Here is a 12,651-nt window from a genome sequence, read left to right as displayed (position 1 = left end):
CCACCATATATGATAGTATGTAGCATCGAGACAATCACATCTCCAGCATTTAGGTTGTAAATTCGGATACATAGAGGCCAGTTTTTCAGGATCTAAATGCCATCTATAAAACATCTTATAAAAGTTTTCCCTCAAATTCTGGGCTTGTGTAAATTTTACATTTCTTACCCATATCTTTTCCCATGTATCCAAGGTTTATTGATGGTGGACATCATGGTTTGAAGTCCGGGGGGAAAATGGGGATCACATGCCTTGAAGATCTTGAAGGGGGGGGAAAGGGAGAGCCTTAGTTTTACGCCCTCTCTGGGCTCCATCGCAGAGCTTCCCATTCCTGTGCAAGAAATGCACTCTGATTGGTGGTCAGGTCTTAGCTAACTTTGTAGGCTTTGTAACTTTGAGTACCAAGCTTGGTTGAGCTGTGGCTGGGTAATGATATAATGAAAGGGCTTTGGGATTCCTATTATGGCTCTGCCGGTAGATCTTTGTTATGTAGAATACACTGGCTCAGGCCTTAATGGCCCGTTGACAAAGGTTTCTTCCTCCCTTTCAGAGGAAATATTCTGCCTTTTTAATATTTCCCAGCATATTTCATTTTTCTGGGAGAGGTGTGGGTGCTAACTTCCTACAGCATAAATGATTAAACGATGCAGAAAGAGGGCTATGAGGTTGCCACGCCCTTCGTTGGGGTAATTTCACTCTATGAAAGAAATACTTGGGAACCTGGGTGGGAAAAACATGTTCAGACAAGAGAACGGTTCTCGGTACAGTTGACTCAAAGCACCAGCGTTCCCACCCACTCCTTCCTCTCTCTCTCTCTAAGTAATTTCTCTCTTTTCTTTCTTCTTCCTCTGCTTTTTTTTTGATGTTGAGGTTCAATAAAATAATTAGAGAGGAGACTGAAGGTAAAGCTCAGAAGGCCAGCAGATGTAGGAGGAAGAAAAGAGAAAAGGGAAACAGATCGTCTGGTAAAGAAACAGAAGAATAGAATAGAATAGAATAGAATAGAATAGAATAGAATAGAATAGAATAGAATAGAATAGAATAGAATAGAATAGAATAGAATTCTTTATTGGCCAAGTGTGATTGGACACTCAAGGAATTTGTCTTTGGTAGAATAGAATAGAATAGAATAGAATAGAATAGAATAGAATAGAATAGAATAGAATAGAATAGAATAGAATAGAATAGAATAGAATAGAATAGAATAGAATAGAATAGAATAGAATAGAATAGAATAGGAAATAAAGAATGAATAGAATAGAGTAGAGTATAGTGGAATAGAATAGAATAGAACAGAACAGAAAACAGAATAGAATAGAATAGAATAGAATAGAACAGAATAGAATTCTTTATTGGCCAAGTGTGATTGGACACTCAAGGAATTTGTCTTTGGTAGAATAGAATAGAATAGGAAATAAAGAATGAATAGAATAGAGTAGAGTAGAGTAGAGTAGAGTAGAGTAGAGTAGAGTAGAGTAGAATAGAATAGAATAGAATAGAATAGAATAGAATAAGAAATAAAGAATGAATAGAATAGAATATAGAATAAGATAGGATATGGAATAGAATAGAGTAGAATAGAGTAGAATAGAGTATAGTGGAATAGAATAGAATAGAACAGAACAGAAAACAGAATAGAATAGAATAGAATAGAATAGAATAGAATAGAATAGAATAGAATAGAATAGAATAGAACAGAACAGAACAGAATAGAATTCTTTATTGGCCAAGTGTGATTGGACACACAAGGAATTTGTCTTTGGTGCAGATGCTCTCAGGGGGTTGAGGAGGAGAGGGAGGAGGGAGGAGAGGGAAGAGGAGGAAGAGAACTTTGGGGTTCTTGGTGCTCTCTGAACTCAGTGGTTTTCATGCAGATGTTTCATGACCCAACTAGGGAGCATCATCCATGCTGGAAGGCAGCTGCTAGCTGACTTGCAGGTGTTCCATGACCCAACTAGGGAACATCATCAGAGCACTGTTGTTGTTGCCTGTTTTGGGTCATGAAACATCTGCAAGACAATCGACTAGCTCACAGACCATCAGGGACTTCAGAAAAGACATTGCTTTTGCCTGGTTCATCACAAATCTTTTCTGATACCAGTTAGAAGTGTTAGATGATCCTTCAACCTCCCTAATTCTCAGATGTGTCGGGCCTCATTCCACATGTTCGGTTATTTGGAGATTTCCCAAGAGAAAGCCTCCCGAGGAGCCAACTTCCAGTGGGAACGGCACCCATCAAAGGAAAACAGCATGTTCGGGCCAAACCTTCTGGCAGAAGAGCAGGCAAGCACAGTTGATGACTTTCTTCTCAGCAAGGTAGCATCCTTGGATGAAAACACCCAGATCTTGCTGGTCTCTTCTAGCAGTCAGCAGTCAGACTCCCTCCCTTAAATCAGAAAATAATGTTGAATTACCTCTGAATAAGCAAACCAAGAAGGACTAGGAGGACGTAGCAAGAATGGGGAAAGCGAGCATACTGGAGTTGCTTTGGAAACTTCGTTGAATCTAAACCCAAGTTGGAACAGTCTGTTGTCCTTGCAATATAGCTGGACTCCCAACTCCTGTTGGTCTTCTTGAACTCCAACTCCTAGTTGTATCTAAACCCAACTTAGAACAGTCTGCTGTCCTTGCAATATTGCTGGACTCCCAACTCCTGTTGGTCTTCTTGGACTCTAACTCCTGCTTGTATCTAAACCCAACTTAGAACAGTCTGCTGTCCTTGCAATACTGTTGGACTCCCAACTCCTGTTGGTCTTCTTGGACTCCAACTCCTGGTTGTATCTAAACCCAACTTAGAACAGTCTGCTGTCCTTGCAATATTGCTGGACTCCCAACTCCTGTTGGTCTTCTTGAACTCCAACTCCTAGTTGTATCTAAACCCAACTTAGAACAGTCTGCTGTCCTTGCAATATTGCTGGACTCCTAACTCCTGTTGGTCTTCTTGAACTCCAACTCCTAGTTGTATCTAAACCCAATTTAGAACAGTCTGCTGTCCTTGCAATATTGCTGGACTCCCAACTCCTGTTGGTCTTGTTGGACTTCAACTCCTATCCATCTCTGGAGCACATCGGTGGCCAGGGGGATGGAAGACGTAGACATGGGGGGGGTCTCCTGTATCTAGCATAAAGATGGCAGGAGATTGGACTCCTTTTCAGATGATGATGTTTATTTCTAGAGGACTTTATCCTTTTAAATACCTTCTTCTATTTTGAAGGACTTTCCAGCCAAAGGTCTCTTTACAGGTAAAGCCACCCCAGAGAAGAAGACTTGAACTTCCCCATGAATAGCAAAAGTGCAAAAACATAATTTCAGAGCTAACACCTGGGCGGTCAACTGAGTGGGTACCTAGGTCATAGTTTCCCCTGCTACGGGGACATTATTCTATTTCTGTTCCAATTATTCTAATTATTTCTAAATGTGCACTTATTGCCTTTAATTAAAATGCACATTTCATCCCAACCGGTGCCCCCGTGCCCTCTTAAATATATTTATTTATGTCGTACATTTACATAATTTTTTTTCCAGTTTTCTTCCAGGCAGACCATAACAACCTACAGAGTTGTCCTCTTGTCCTTTAAAGAAGATGGTGAAAGGCAGGAAGAAGAGCCAGGATAGCTTCCAATGCTGCTGAGGTATCCGACGCTGGTCTCCTGTCTTCTCACTTATCTCCTCAGTCCGAAGATCTATGGTCATCTAGAGATGGAAATGAAAAGTCAACCACTGTAGTTCAAGCATATTATCTTATCCATGTCTTATATACTACCCTGTTCCCCTGAAAATAAGACCTCCCTGGATAATAAGCCCCCCCGAAAATATTGCAACACGGCAGCAGCCATGAGGTGACCACGCTCGCCACTTCCTGCACCTCAAAAATAATAAGGCCTCCCCGAAAATAAGGCCAAGCGCTTATTTCACGGATCAAAAGAAAACAAGACCCTGTCTTATTTTCGGGAGAACATGGTAGCAGAGCGATTCCAAGCCACTCTCTGGGTGTTCTCCTCTTGGAGAACCTCAACAGATCAAACTTCTGTAGACCACTACTAAAGACCCTAAGACAGGGGTGGGTTCTGTCCAGTGTTACTGCCGGTTCACTTGTGAGTGTGCTTTGCACACGCTGGATGTGTAGTTCAATGGAAATTGTTCTGCACATGAGCAAAACTAAAAAAAAAAAAGATGGCCACAGTGGTGACTGGGGAACCATGGCCAGTCTGGGTCGTTGCCGGCTCTGTGATCCAGGCCGGCATACCACTACCAAACAACCACCCCGAAATGGTAGGAACCCTCCTCTGCCTGAAGAAAACTCTTGAATCCAGAATGATTGTCCCTACTTTTTTTATTATTATTATTATTATATAATCTCATAACTGTTATTAATAATATGTATTTATAACAATTTTTCCCTACAGTTGACAATATACTTGAAGATTGCTTTTTTATCATCCCATAGATCCATCTTATGTTACAAACGGACCACATTCTTCACCCCCCTCCCTTCTTCCCTCGTTTCTCTTCCTACTCCCTTCCTCCCTCCTCCTTCTCCTTCCCCTCTTTTTCCTCCTCTCTCCTACTCCTCCTTCCTCCTCTTCCTTCCCTCCTTTCTTCTCTCCTTCCTTCCCTCCTTCCTTCCCTCTCTCTTCTCTCCTTCTCTCCTTCCTTCCCTCCTTCCTTCCCTCCTTTCTTCTCTCCTTTCTTCTCTCTCCTTCCTTCCCTCCTTCCTTCTCTCCTACGTTCCCTCCTTCCTTCCCTCCTTCCTTCCCTCCTTTCTTCTCTCCTTCCTTCCCTCCTTCCTTCCCTCCTCTCTTCTCTCCTTCTCTCCTTCCTTCCCTCCTTCCTTCCCTCCTTCCTTCCCTCCTTTCTTTTCTCCTTCTCTCCTTCCTTTCCCCCTTCCTTTCCTCCTTCCTTCCCCCCTTCCTTCTCTCCTACGTTCCCTCCTTCCTTCCCTCCTTCCTTCCCTCCTTTCTTCTCTCCTTCCTTCCCTCCTTCCTTCCCTCCTCTCTTCTCTCCTTCTCTCCTTCCTTCCCTCCTTCCTTCCCTCCTTCCTTCCCTCCTTTCTTTTCTCCTTCTCTCCTTCCTTTCCCCCTTCCTTTCCTCCTTCCTTCCCCCCTTCCTTCTCTCCTACGTTCCCTCCTTCCTTCCCTCCTTCCTTCCCTCCTTTCTTCTCTCCTTCCTTCCTTCCCTCCTTCCTTCCCTCCTCTCATCTCTCCTTCTCTCCTTCCTTCCCTCCTTCCTTCCCTCCTTGGCCTTTCTGCTTGACGCTCCTTCAAAGGTATCCCGCTTATCCCTCCTCTCAAAATTCCTTCCGACACCCTACTTCCCAACCTGTAGAGGTGTTGAAAACATTTCAAGGCTTCAAACAACTCAACTTGTTCCCAACTGGGGGTGGCCAATCTGAACATATCAAAGTTGTTTGGATGTCAAAGCAGAGCAGAGCAGTCTAAACACGCCGAAACAGATCCAACTTTAAGACAGGTCACTGTGTCCTCGGGTTTCACAGTAGAACAGCCATGTTTTGGCTCACACCAGTTTCAGGGATTGGTTGGGATACGGTTTGGGGGGGCAAAAAATGGCCGGAGACCTGTCCCACGCACTCCCCAGAAAATAGAAGCTCCCAGCCTGCTTTGCACTTCAGTTCCTATAGAAGAGAGTATTCGTAGCTCAGGGTTGAACTGTGGGGTCCTTGGTGCTCTCTGAGCTTGGTGCTTTTCCTACAGATGTTTCACTACCCATCTAGGTAACATCATCAGTGCTAGAAAGGAGTGGGGTTTGTAAAGGGGAGGAAGAGCTCTCTGAGTTGGGTTGTTTTCTTGCAGGCATTTCATGACTCAGCTAGGTAACATCATCAGAGCTAGAAAGGAGTGGGGTTTGTGGAGAGGAGGAGGAGGAGGAAGAGGAAGAGGAGAAGAAGGATGGTGGAGTCCTTGGTACTCTCTGAGCTTGGTGCTTTCCTACAGATGTTTCATTACCCATCTAGGTAACATCATCAGAGCTAGAAAGGAGTGGGGTTTGTGGAGAGGAGGAGGAGGAGGAGGAAGAGGAGGAGGAGGAGGAGGAGGAGGAGAAGAAGGAGGAGGAGGAGGAGGAGGAGGATGGTGGAGTCTCTGGTGCTCTCTGAGCTTGGTGCTTTTCCTACAGATGTTTCATTACCCATCTAGGTAACATCATAAGAGCTAGAAAGGAGTGGGGTTTGTGGAGAGGAGGAGGAAGAGGAAGAGGAGAAGAAGGATGGTGGAGTCCTTGGTACTCTCTGAGCTTGGTGCTTTTCCTACAGATGTTTCATTACCCATCTAGGTAACATCATCAGAGCTAGAAAGGAGTGGAGTTTGTGGAGAGGAGGAGGAGGAAGAGAAGGAGGAGAAGGAGAAGAAGGATGGTTGAGTCCTTGGTGCTCTCTGAGGCTGGTTGTTTTCTTGCTTTCTTGCTTTCTTGTTTCGTGACTCAACTAGGCAACTTCACTATTTCACAACTTCACAGTGCAGCTTCCCTTCTTGCATTCCCCGCTGCCTAATAAGGCCTGCAGTTGACCTCTTCAACATTTGGGGTTGGAGTAGAGACCCCTCTAAAACATCCTTCAATCTCACACTTGCTGGACATTTCAGGAGCCGAGAGGCAGAATAACAAGAAAAAAAAACCTTTAAAAAATAGCTCTGCTCTTTATCTTCCACCACCCACTTGATTTATTTTTCTCTGTCCGTCGTCCCCTGGCTGTGTTTGTGTGAAGAGGAGTGGATGCCTATTTTTTATTTTATTTTTGCAGCTAATTACAAATCACTTAAACACTCCATCAAGTCCAGACTCAACTCCACGGAGCGTCATGGGACTCGCTGACGCCCAAAATTTGTACACTAGCATAGCCCCAGGGAGACGCCTGGCCTACATCAAGGCAAGGGAGGGGCCGGCTTCTGAATCCACCCAGACCCCCCTATACGACTCCCCCCCCGGGGTTATACCTGCTCTGCCAGCTATAAAAATGCACCGTGATTTATCTCAACAGCCGTTCTTTGTAGAAGCAGGAGAAGGGAAGTCGTCCCATTCTCTTGATTTGGTGTTGGGTCAAGATATTTGTCCCACCTTCTCCTTCCAACAGTCTGGCACACTGGTGGGATTCAGCCGGTTCGCACCTATTTGGGAGAACCGGTTGTTAACTTTCTAAGCAGTTCGGAGAGCCGGTTGTTGGAAAAAATCTCCTTTTGCTTTTTCCCCACTTTGCAGGGCTAATCCTGTAAGGAAGGCAGGAAGGAAACATTCTGGTGTTGTTTCTAGCCTTATCTTTATTGTTCTGCTTACAGAAACTGTCTCTCCGGTTAACCCTTATTACATTGTCACAGCTAAGACGAAGAACCCATCGACGTGAGTGACGTTGAGTTGGCCATGCCCACACAGTCACAGGACCACTGAGCCACGCCTACCCAGCTGGTCATTAGGGCAGAGAACCAATTGTTAAATTATTTGAATCCCACCACTGGTCTCTGGCAGCACCATCAAAACCAAGAAGGCTTTTCCCCCTAACCTGTCATTAGCTTCTGAAATTCTCTTCCTGGAGATGAGAGGATAACAAAACTACAGGACAGCCAGGACATCCTGTTGAGGGCAATCAGGGATTGGAGAAGGAGGGGAGATGGGTCTGCTGGTCACCATCACTAAGTACCGTCTTCTGCCACATACTTCCCAACGACCGATAAGATCGCACAGGGAGGGCCTTCTCCGTGTGCCGTCAGCCAGACAATGTCGGCTGGCAACTACCCGGGGGAGGGCCTTCTCTGTAGCCGCTCCGACCCTATGGAATGAACTGCCCCCAGAGATCCGGACCCTCCCCACTCTCGTGGCCTTCCGTAAGGCTCTTAAGACCTGGCTATTCCGGCAGGCCCCGGGCTGTTGAACTCATGTTTGAGTCCCAGCCCCGATTAGACTGGGTGTATGTTGTGGTCTTTTTAGCTGTGTTTTTGTGTTTTTTAACTTCTATTTTAATTGTGTTGTTGTAAGCCCCCCCCCCCCGGGAGTCCTCCGGGACTGAGCGGCCTATAAATTTATTAAACATTCATTCAACATTCAAGTAGAACCTCTGATTCAAGGAGGAGTAGACCACGGAATGCCGGTTTTCAGGGTGTTGGAAGAAATGTCCTTCTGGGTTCAGTTCCAAGTGTGGGGAAAAAACACTGGATTCATGGAAGTTTCTTGAAAAGAAGGTGCATTGATGGTGGACAGGACCACATGGCTTGAGGTCCTGCGAGGGAGGAAAGGGAGTCACATGCCTTGAAGATCTTGAAAAAATTGAGAAGAGATGCTGAGAATCCTTGAGTTTGATGCCCTCTCTGGGTTTTTGAATTTGAGCTCTCATTCTGATTGGTTGCCAAGCTCCCATGGGGCCACGCAGGGGCATCTCTGTAGGCTGTCCTGAGTCCCCAAGCTTGGTTGACTCTTGCTGGGTGATGATGTAATGAAAGGGCTTTGGGATTCCTATTACGGCTCTGCCTGAAGGCGGTAGCTCTTTGTTTTGTAGAATACACTGGCTCAGGCCTTAATGGCCCATTGACAAGGGGGGGCAAGGAGCTGCTTTGTCTTTAAAACATGTTTCTCCTTTTCTCATCCAGGGAAATATAATATTCTGCCATTTTGATATTTCCTAAAATATTTCATTTTTCTAGGAGAGGGAGGGGTGGGTGCTAACTTCCTACAAGGGATTATCAGTATGAGAGGACCATGACCTCTCCTCCTGAATCGAGGAAGTTGGACTAAAAGATCTCCAAAGTGCCTTCTAACCATATTGTTCTATGTTCTTATATCTCTGGGACAGTCTGTCCCATAAGGAAGACATCATAACATGTGTCCAAGATCCCTCTATGAGACCTCTTCACCCAAGAAGACCATGTCCCGCTTTGCCAGATGTTAATAGGGCAGAAACCAGTGAGGAGAGATGGTCCCACAGGTAACTTGGTCCCAGGTCACGTAGGATTTCAAAGTGTCAACCATCCCCTTGACCTGTACCCAGAATGATGTTCGTCCATCGTGTTCGAAGAGGACCTTGTCATCTGACAGGTTCTGTGAACCCAGAAGCTTACCAAGTCAATATCAATGACGAGCCTTTTGAACTTCTTCAAAAGCCACGCCAAAATAAATAAGCACATCTTGAAAGAAGGTAATCGTTTTTTTGGAGCCTCCTGGAATTTTTCTTTTTAATACCCAAGTGATTTTAAGAAGTTTCTGTTCAACAGTTACTTGCATGGAACAATTGAAACATTTAAGCTGTGCGGATTCCGGTGTCAGCTGAGGACACACCTTCATCGTCACCAGTTTGATGTGAGAAGAATGTCAACCCAACAACCCATGGAAGGAAGCTGTTTGATTCAGCTGGATTGAGGGCAGGTCAAAAGCCCTCCGTGCATTTGAAGAGCAATTCTTTGAATTATGCTGGCAAATCAAATGGGCCCGATTCATTAAACTGGAGCATCAGTTCAGAAGCTTTGGCTCATGATTGCCGTCAGTGGTGGGTTTCAAAATTTTTTAGAACCTCTTCTGTAGGTGTGGCCTGCTTTGTGGGAGTGGCTTGCCGGCCATTTGACTGGGTAGGAGTGGCTTGCCAGCCATGTGACTGGGTGGGCGTGGCCAACTTCTCACTTAACAACGCTCTTGCTTAGCAACCAAAATGTTGGCTCAGAAACTCTGGCATTAAAGTGTGCAAGTCTTAAAGCTGTCAAGTTACAAGACCCTTGCACCCCTAACCCTTTAGAAAAAAACCCCCAGAGGTGTTCAAACTTGACAGCTTTAAGACTTGTGGACTTCAACTCCCAGAATTCCTCCTCCAGTCATGTTGGCTCAGGAACTCTGGCATTGAAGTGTGCCAGTCTTAAAGCTGTCAAGTTACAAGACCCTTGCACCCCTCACCCTTTAGAAAAAGAACCCCAGGGGTGTTCAAACTTGACAACTTTAAGACTTTAAGGTTTAGATAGGACTTTTAGAGGTGGGCGGGGTGATTGGTGAGCCAGCCAATCAGTGAGCGGCAGGCGGGGCCAGTGTGGTGTGCAGACAGGTGGGGAGAGGGAGCTTAAAGTCTTAAAGCTGTCAAGTTACAAGATCCTTGCATCCCTAACCCTTTAGAAAAAAAAAACCCCAGGGGTGTTCAAACTTGACAGCTTTAAGACTTGTGGACTTCAACTCCCAGAATTCCTCCTCTCGCTCTTCATCTTGATGATGTGCAGACGGGAGGGGGGAGGGAGCTGGAACCGGTTCTAAACGGCACTGTAGATTTGTGGAACCTCTTCTATAGAAGAGGTTAGAACTGGCAGGAACCCAGCCCTGATTGCCGTGTTCTGCAGTCACGTGATTGTGATATGCAACAACACTGGGGCAACTGGATTCACTTAACAACTCCATGATTTTTTTAACAATTGGCATAGAAATTGTTGTAAAGTTGAGTTTGACTCAATTCACGACCTTATGGCAGAAATTCCAATCTCAATTATGGTTATAAGTCAAGGGCTTCCTATAGATCCAGCACATAAACGATAGGGAACTTCCTTAACTGCAAGATCCTTTGCAATGCTGCACATCAACCACAAGGTGTCCTCCTTGGCACAGATTAACCAAAAGAGGAAAGTTACTTATTCAGGTTTCGCATTAGAAAAGTCACCAACTTGATCAATCAATCAATCAGTAATTTGTTCAATTATTGATCAGCAAAAAAATAAATAAAACAAAAATAGAATGAAGCAGATCAATACAGTAATATGCCAGCAACTACCTGAATAAAACACACTATATAACATTCACTCTTCGATTGCTATGTTTGTTACTTGGATGGTAACTCCGAAACATTAATAAGTATAAAATAAAATCCATATATCCTCTACAATTTATTACTTAAGATACATCAAATCAAAAGTTTAAAACAAAGATAAATATGCCTTTAACTGGTTATATCTTACTTTCATTACAACAACAACAAAACATTGGCTAAAGGTAAAGATTCCCCTTGCAAATATGTGCTAGTTGTTCCCGACTTTAGGGAGCGATTCTCATCTCCGTTTCAAAGCCGAAGAGCCAGCGCTGTCCGAAGACGTCTCCATGGTCATGTGGCCGGCAAGACTCAACACCAAAGGTGCACGGAATGCTGTTACCTTCCCACCAAAGGTGGTTCCTATTTTTCCACTTGCATTTTCTATTGTGGGAAAATGGAAGGGGGAATTGTATGGAGTTAGATGATTGGTAGCCATAACAAAATCCTTTCCAGAAAGCCAAGGTCATCTTTCGTCTTTGCACCTCTGCGCCTGACCAGAACTGGATGGGTGGAAGCTGCCAGCCTGGCAGTGGGAGATTGGACCATGTGATGGACTTGTGGGTGTGGTGGGGGCAAGATCTTGAACCTTCAACTAGGTGGGGAAAACTTGAAAGCTTTCAGATTCGGAGTTTCCCAGATGTGCCAGCATGGCTCTCTTAATAAATTGGAACTTTGAGCAATACGTTGCCTTGGACTCTGATTTACTTTTGGATGCTATTTGGAACCCTTTCTTCTTTGAACGACAGCATGCCATGTTCATCATGGTTTGGTTGACACCACAAGCTAAGCCGAATCTCAACTTGGGTATTTCGTAGCAACCTGAACGTTTCAAAAAAAAACTTCGGTCGCAATTCTTGTTCCTTTCGACATGACCATATTTTGAATTGCAGGAGGAGGCGTGCTAGATCTGCCTTCATTTGTCATTTAAATTCTTTCTCATGTATTAATCAGAAATCTCCACAAGGGACTCTTTGTGGACAGGAAGCCGGGTCGCGCTAAATAAATAGGAATCCAGCTGCTGGGAATTTACTCGCTTTGGAATCCTTCTTCCATTACGAAACTGGCAGTTTTCCTCTCTGTGTTTTCAGGATATATGGACAAAACGGAAAGTTCTAAAAGGATCTCAGTTCAGTTTTTCATTCACGGAACCAGCTGGGCTGGAAATCTGCCCTACTTTTCGTACCTGCCCTTCGCTCTGGGCAACCTGTCTCTGTTGGAGCTCAAAAAGAAGGACCTCTGGACCTCTGATGGGTTCTGCAGGCCAGGTCTATGTTACATTGAGTTTGCTCTATGCAGCTAAGACTTCAGAATTGCCAAGGTCAGTTGGGCTGCAGGAATCGCATTTGGCTTCCCTGATTTTCTTCCAGCTTGGATCTCCGTATCATCACAGATGGTCAAGCATGGGCAATCTAGGAAGAATGTCTTTTTAAAAAAAATAAAAAAAATAAAGGCTTTTAAATTCAAACAGTTCAAAAAAGTTATTTTTTAAAAAAATTCATAACTGCCAAGCACTTATGCAGAAACAGAAAAATCTGGAACATGGAGATAAATTCTTCCACATTGCTGCGAGAGGGGGCAGGAGTGAAATAGTACCATTCAGATCATTTCACCCGAACTGGTAGCATAAAATAGTATCGGTTTGAGCGAACTGGTAATTTTCAACGATCAGCTGGGTGATGATCAGCTGTGATGCGCGATATATGTTAGCTAGAATCGTCGATTCTAGAAGTGGCTCAGGGGCTGAGATGCTCAGCTTGTCGATCAGAAAGGTTGGCAGTTCGGTGGTTTGAAACCCTAGCGCCGCGTAACGGAGTGAGTTCCCGTGACTTTTCCCAGCTTCTGCCAACCTAGCAGTTCGAAAGCATGTAAAAAATGCAAGT

The sequence above is a fragment of the Thamnophis sirtalis genome, unplaced genomic scaffold, assembly GCF_051295495.1.
Source record: "Thamnophis sirtalis isolate CommonGarterSnake01/CBP01778 unplaced genomic scaffold, rThaSir2_p1.2 scaffold_2, whole genome shotgun sequence".
NCBI classification, from domain to species: Eukaryota; Metazoa; Chordata; class Lepidosauria; order Squamata; family Natricidae; genus Thamnophis; species Thamnophis sirtalis.
Note: the sequence above shows the minus strand (reverse complement) of the source record.